Source organism: Malus sylvestris, chromosome 11 (genome assembly GCF_916048215.2).
Source record: "Malus sylvestris chromosome 11, drMalSylv7.2, whole genome shotgun sequence".
NCBI classification, from domain to species: Eukaryota; Viridiplantae; Streptophyta; class Magnoliopsida; order Rosales; family Rosaceae; genus Malus; species Malus sylvestris.
The window spans coordinates 10,462,864-10,471,031 of record NC_062270.1 but is presented as its reverse complement, the minus strand read 5'-3'; the positions used below and the strand labels follow the sequence as shown (position 1 = coordinate 10,471,031).

The 8,168-nt window shown below is 37.5% G+C and overlaps 1 pseudogene; it reads right to left on the bottom strand.

Annotated features, from left to right (window-relative positions):
• Window positions 1–782: 782 nt before the first annotated feature.
• On the bottom strand, window positions 783–3,172 carry LOC126588340 (transcription factor MYC3-like; annotated as a pseudogene).
• Between the last annotated feature and the right edge of the window lie 4,996 nt (window positions 3,173–8,168).

Sequence of the window (8,168 nt, the reverse complement as noted above, 5' to 3'; positions counted from 1 at the left end):
TTGTGTGTGTGTGTGTGTATCTTGTTATCATGGCTATTCGAGTTCTTAGACTGCAAACGAAATGTGAGGAAGAAGAGTATGATTCGGATGTTTAAATGCGCCAAGCAGATCCTAGCCGAGAAAAAGAGCAGAGGATCCAAATCCCTACTGAAAACTTTTCCTCGCGTTAGGAAAGGGATCCTTTCCGGATCTCTTCCTCTTAACCTACCAAATCAGAGAATCCATATCATTAAAATTTGATCCAATGACTACAAACAGGGGTCCACTTTAAAAGTTATAATAACTTCAGTTGTTGAATCAAATTTCAATAGCACGGATCCCCTGATTTGGTGGATTAGGAGAAAGGGATCCAGAGATCGAGAATCCCTTTCCCTCGAGTTATTGCATATACTGTTAATTTACAACAAAATTTTCTTTTCAGCTGGATTCATACATATTACTTAACAAATACTTTAAACCTTTTAATTAGTATTAGGACAAATAAATCTCTGTTCCTTAACCTTAAATTCCCTTTCTATTTACTATATTTAACCAATTAATTAAAATTATAAATATACATAGCACATACAAAAGCATGTGATTAGTTCAACTTAATATAACCACCTATAACCTTAAATTATAACAAAATCTTACAATAACTATTGACCTACAAATTTTGATCATATCAGATCAAAAAACAACTATTCAAGCAGTAGAATGAAATACTCAAATGGAAAATCATTTTCCTTAATTACTAGCTCAATTAGGTAGCATTGTTGAAAATTAGAGTACTACCAACAAACTAAAGATGAACTATGAACATTATTTTATTAAACGGAAAACATATAAACAAGATTTCCGAAATGGCTACAAACTGAGGATTACATCTTGACTAACTTAATTCTCATACTAAACTACAACCTATATTTATAAAGAACTTTTCCGACAAGGTTTTGAATTTTAATAATTTTTAGATGTACCATCCTTTTATAATACCTAGCCTTAAGGCTTTACCACTTGTGAACCCGTAGGGCAGTCTTGTCACAACATTTTGAATCATCAACTCGTTGACACTTGATATGCTTCCATGGGAAACTTGTAACCCTAGCCCCTTGAGTACATTCATCAGTCTAGCATACGGGTAGTCTTGATTGGGACACAGAACTCGAATTATGGCTTCCGATGAACCTATAATCTTAACATCCACTTCCACACCACAACCACCTACTCTATTACTATCATAACTTGAATTTTTTCCAAGATTAATAATGTTAATTACGTTATTATTATGATCCACTTTGGATTTCTGGGGTGGTGGTAATTGTGCTTGGATTTTGGCCTCCAACGCCTCAACTTTTGCTTTGAGCTGGTTGATGTATGCCACTGCATCGGCAAGCAATGAGGATCTATCCATTTTAGACACGTTGGGGACAACTGAACGGAGGACACAGAATAGGTGGTTGAACTTAACCCTTCTCAATCTCTCTGCCTCGACGTGACTAAGCAATTGTGATGCTCTGGTTGCAGCTCCATGGTTTGATGATGGTCTTCCTCTTTTTTTCGATTGAGTGTTCTCTATGTTTTTAGAGGTGAATTTTCCAACAGAGTTAGAACGTGAGTCTGGTGGTGATATTGATGATCCACCTATATTTATAGGTTTAGCTTCGTTTCCACCACTTTCTGGTCAAAATGTAAAAATAATTAATCAGTCAATGACTCAATTGAAACAAAATTTTGGGGATCCTCTTCGAAATAAAAATTGGTGTCAGATACTGCAATTTGATTTTCGAACTTGGGCTAAGTATACAACAGCATTATGATATAATATATATATATATATATATATATATATATATATATATATATATATATAATGTAAATTGCATGAATATAATGTAATAGCAACATATTGCACAAGTAGATTATTATGCAAATGATATAACGTAGTAGAGATTGATTTACACGTGTCATTGTATTATTAACACGAAATGTTATGACGACGATTACTTGTTCTATGTAAACTTTTATTGTATAATGCACATATTATGTATGTGAGCTAGTTGATATATCACGATAGAGATAAATGAAAAGAGAAAAGTTAAGGAGTGGAGAGATCCAGCGTATAAATAAAATCATACATAATTACTTATTAATTAAAGTTATGTTTAAATTGATTTAGAGTTTGACATATACCAATAAGAGTAATGCTAGGAATACTACATTTGTAGATAAAATTTGCATATCGAATTATGTGTTACCAATAGGAAATGAGCACGTTTCTCAATATTTAAGTAATAATTCAATCATCAACTTCCATGTCGTTTAATTTACAAAATTTTATTTACAAATTTAGTCTTTAGTATTACTCACCAATAAACTATATTGTAGTGCTATTATAATAATATATTGTTGTATTAAAAAGAAATTGGCGTTTTGGATACCTTGTGTGGTCAACTCCTCTTGAGCTCCTAAACACCGTCCATTTTTCAAGGTAGGAACCAGTCCACTGGCCTCACGGCTGGCCTGCTGGTTTGAGAGCCTGTTGTGGCCATCGTCGTCGTCGTTAGATCGGAATAGTGACTTTGTTAGGTGCACAAGACCCCAATCTTGCTTGATCACATCCAAAGAAGCCAGTTCAACCACCCCACTCAAAGTTGCAATACAAACCAAAGTTTGGATTCCATGCATTCTTGCTTCTTTCACTCTCTCACACTCGTACAATTGAAACTCATGATCCCCTGCAAGCCAAACAAATCCTCCGGAACAAAATGCTTGTCCCAGAATGTTATTATCTGCAGTAAATGATTGGGTTAAAGAAACGCTGTAAAAGTAAAACCACTCAGAGTCAGTAACATCTCCATCATCATTATTCCCCACAAAATCCACATCGCTGAACCCTAATTTGGGTTGGTAACTATTAATGTCACTGCTTTTGTAATGGCCGCCGCCCCATGACAAATTGTTGTCTCCGGTGGCTTCCCAGAAAATAGCATACACCCAACATTCAGCAGCATTGTTCTCAACTATGAACTGTAGGCGCTGTTTGAATGTGGAAGATGATGGATTGTCTCGAAAATTGGGTCAAGAAAAAGAGGATAAGATTGCTTCCATGGCTACTTATTTGCTCTTTGCTACAAAGTCAAACAAGTGAGCGAGTGAGGAGTGAACTACAGGTGATTGGTTATGGGGATTTATAAAAGGATCACCATGCTTTGTTAATTTGTTTGGTGGATAGGGATGGGTATTGGGCAAAAATAGGTGGATTTGGTGCGACGGTTTATTTAATATTTTTTTTTTTCATTTGAATTGTTGTTGCAACGGAATAATTTTTTAGTATACTTGAAACGTGACTACTTAACTTTGTTTTTTTAATTCACATGATTTGAATTTGTTTTTATTTAATACACCTTAATCATAATTTTAATATTCATACAACTCTTGTTACAACGATATATTTTTAAGGGTTTTTATCACAAGTAGTTCCTGAAATTGACGTATATTCTCACTTTGGTCCTTCAATTTCAAAATCAATCAATGTCGTCACTAAAATTAACTACCACACATCAATTTGGTCCCTACCCTTACAATCCGTTAAATATTTTGTTAATATATTGAGGTGGCATATAAGTGGGACCCATTGCTCCAATAATACATGCCATGTAGATTATATAAAAAATAATTAATTCTTTTAAATTGTTTAAGTTCTAAAATTTATTTTTTTAAAATGAAATGGAAAAAAAAAAACAAAAAAAAAATAAAAAGGGGAAATTTCACAGCGGTCGTAACTTAGGGCTTTGCTGTAGAGGCGTCGGCGCTGCTATATTGGACGAAGGCCTTCAACTGGTGGTGACAAAGTGCGGTGTTGGCTGCAAGTGAGGAGCCATTAGAACCTCAGGTTCAGGTGAGGGGTAAAATTTGTTGTTCAATAAACAAGGTTTTGGAGCCAATTTCCAATTCGCAGGAGACAAGGTTTAAATTTAAATTTGTAATATTCATCAGATTGTCCATTAATTGGTTATGATTATAAGGGTCTGCATTCAGATTTTCCGTTTGGTTACTGGGAGTGGGCGAACAAGAAAATAGAGCTAAACCAAACCAAAAAGAGATTATCGGTGGTTTTACCCAGTTCCAAGTCTTGCTCAGAGACAATATCTCTTCTTCTTTTTTTTTTTAATGGTTTTAAAATTTTAAGAAACTTTTTAAAAATGGTACTGTATAATTCATGTGTCATCATACATTATTGGAGCAATGGGATCAGGTCAGCACATTAACAGGAAATTTAACCGATTGTTACGGTAGGAACCAAATTGATGTAGGGTAGTCAATTTCAAGGACGACATTAATTGATTTTGAAATTAAAGGACTAAAATAAGGATATATGTCAATTTCAAGAACTGTTTATGATAAAAATTCTATTTTTAAATCTAGGCCTACATGTTTTGTTTAGAATTGTTGTTGCAATCGTAGGACTACTATAGCCACGTGATAAAACGTAGGATAGGGAAGATTAGGGGAAATAATTTGCATTTTTTTAAGTATTACAACTAGAATTTTCACCACGTTCTTTCCTGTTCTTATTTCTGCTGTTTGATTACTGTCAACATTCGAAAACGTGTTATAAAAATAGTAGGATTATGAAAAACATTTAAATACTGAAGGGATCTTTTCTCCTTTTTATTCATCTAATTATCAAGTTATGTCGAAGCATATGCCTACGATCTCTAATGGAATGTGAAGTTCTAAAATACGTTAAGCGCTATTCGGACGGCGGTTTGGGGCCTAGAACCTAAGCGGCTAGGTGGGGTCTAGGCAGGCGCCTAGTTTGACAGGCAGATTTAAGTAAAGCTATTATATTTCTTGTGAATAAGTGTCTGCTTAGACTTAAAATATATATATATATAATTTCATTATAAACTACAAAATATAATGACATGCATATTATGAAGTATTGAAACATAATGAAAACATGGGAAACAAAAATATAATGCGTGTTCATTTAAGTATGTAACAAGTGTTCTACAATTTATTGAAAAATATAAAATGCAAAATGAAAGTTATCTATTTTCTATCTAAGTGAGTTGCGACCTAGGCGGGAGCCTAAGTAGGTCTGGATGGGCTAGGTAGGTGCCTAGGTGGTCTAGGCTAGGCGGGTGCCTCAACAAGTCTAGGCGCCATTTCTTAATTTTGAAACGTCTAGGCATTAATTGGGGCGGTGGACAACCACCAAGCGCCTAGGCGGTGCTAGGCGGAGATTTTTAGAATAAAAATATTTGAGATATCTTAGTCTCAACCAAGAAAAGAAAATACGACTAATAACACATTGAACACCAACTAGTACGTATGTGGTTTGGTGAAATTAGTTGATTTGTCCTCCAATTGATTTCAGCTGAATTCATACATGGTACTTGTTGACCCTAAAAACTACCAAGCCTACATGGTGCGCAGGTCGAGTAATTAATAAGCTTGGTCATAGTGATTATATTCGTGAGAGTATAAGCACGCCAAACTGGCACCAGACTATATGGACACACTCGAAAGAGATGTATGTCTTGATGGTAAATGTGGTTTGGCCGTCGAAATGTTGAACTCTAAAAGATACCTATGGATATCTAATCATAAAACAACTTGGCGTTCAACATGCTGAGTCTAGTAACCTATAACACCTCACTTCACCGAAAAGGCTAATCAGATGACCTCTGCCAACAAAGACTCGAAAACCCTTGTTAACCGAGACTTCGAAACAGTGTTGTTTATCCAAACTAAAGCTGCTCATCGGTTGGCTGATTTTACGGCTACAGTCTTGTTTATCCAAACTGAAGATGTCGCCGGTTGCCTTCATAATGCTGTTTATCCAAACTGAAGATGTGTTAAAGGAAGAAATATGAAAAGGATAAAATTTCAAGGTTGTTGAGAAGCTTTGCGCTAGGGCAATTTGTGTGTTAAATTGGAGGGGCTATGAATGATGCACCCCCTTCTCTATTTATAGTAGTAAACCCCCTCACGACCGAGCTAAAACAGTACTCGGATTAGAACTCCTCAACCTAATCTGATTAGGTCTTGGCTAATCTTAACTCCAATAAGACTTTGAACCAACCTTTTTTAACGAACCAGGTTCATCCCTTAATTCTTAGCATCCTCAACCTTAACATTAAGACTCATTGTTGCACTAGGTCTCGACTACCTCACTAATCTTCCTCGCAGTAGGACTCATCCAACCTTGATTAAATGACCCATGATGACTGGACGGCCCATAACAAAACTCTAAGTAGTCACTGGGCCGAGAGTCACTAAACTTGGCCTAAACTATCATTTTGAGCCCAAACATTGCCCCCTCGCTTCTGAGGTCCTCGGCCTACAATTCCTCTTTGAGCCTCAACCTAGAAAAAGCGAAAATAAACCCTTAGCATATCCTTGAAAGACATCGAAAAGCCTTGAATATCCCAACCACTCAGGCGCATTTATGAGGCATGATTGCACGATCTCAATCTTATCAGATTCCCTGCCACGTGGCATCTCTTTAGTACGTTGTCCTTCAATGATGACATTTAAGGCGTGCGGATATCGAAACATCTTCTTGCCATTAAACTTGTCATCACACACAATCGTGCCACCTCAAATCATGAGCTTTTCAGACTCTTTGAGGCTTGTGAACACTGAAACGTCCATTCGCCATAAAACCTGCCGTCACACGTAATCACGTATCTTCAATCCATGAACTTTTCGACCTCTTCACCTGGATTCTTTAAATATCCCCTATGATTACAAACTTTCCGGCTGAATTTACCCCTTATTTTTTTTCAAAATCGAACTGTTGATCTTCCTCCAAAACCCCTATAAATACTCAGTTCATCTTCATTTGTTTTTTTACGCTTCCAAATCTTTAGAACTTCTTACCATTTCCAAAATCCCTTTTCATTTGCTTTTAACCTAGAAAACCTTCAAGTCTTCAACAATGGCTGCCAACACTTTCATTACCAAGTTCGCCGAGGAGTGTGACAAGTGATGAGACTTTATCGATCGGAACACCATCAAACTCCTTCGTCACGAGGGTGATTCGAGTGCCTCCCACCAAACTCTAGGACCACTCTTCAAAGAAGATGTCCCAGAATCTCTCACCAATATGTTGAAGGCCCACTGCCTTAAACCCCTATTCCAAGGGTACGATTGGTCGAAATAGGAATCAGCCAAACCCCAAAGAGTTTGGCCCTCATCTACCATAGCCTGGGTCGTTTGGGTTACCTACTTGAAGCCACACTTCAACGGTGAATGGAAGACCTTTGGTATTTTTTATGCCATTAAGCTTTCGACCTATGAAATTGTCATGGATCAAGAGCTCCTGATGGTTACCTTGAACTTCTGGTGCTCGACCACCAATACAATGGTCCTTCCCTTTGACCCTATCAACCCATCTGTTCTAGATATCATGGCCATTATTGGCACCTTCCCCTCTGGTCTCCTAATCGACGCCGCTCTCTCACAGCACGAGTTCGACCTTAACCTAAAGACAATCTTCAACATTCATGCCATCGAAGTTTTAAAGAAGAAAAATCAAGGGTCGTTGAAAGAAGAAGTGCAAAAATTGGACAAAAACTTCTTCAATTACAGCACCTTGATTAACCACTTCGCCATCTCAGAATGGGAGGGCCTTAAGAAGGGAGAGCATGAAGTCTTTTTGTTCTATTGGTATAAAAAGCTCATCTTTTATACCAAATTGAACAAATGCTTGGCCGAGAACATGTCAGTGGTCGAACCCTTGGCCGGCGGTCACACCCTGGCCCTCAACCTGGCCATCCTCACCAATCTCACTCGGTGCTTGGCCGAGGCCTCCTCTGGGAAGATTGATCATACTAGAACGGTCCACTATGGGTCTTCCAACTCTGGCTGCAAGTCTACTTCTGCACACTAAGGCAAGAGATCCCTAGCTTCAACTCCTCTGAAGCGATGGGTCTTCAACTAGCCTCGCACCCCCTTATTGCTCATTCGGCCGAAGACATATTCAAATATTTCTTTAGCCTTGAAGACTTATCTGAGGAAAAATTTCTAGTCTGCCGCCGCCAGAAATACCTATCTTCCATCAGGCTCCTTACATCAACATGGGGAGAAGTAGAAGAGGCCGACCTTCGACAATCATAGGGGTCGTTTATCCTAACTTGAGACATTCCCTTTGGTTGTGATGCTTAACAGGCCAA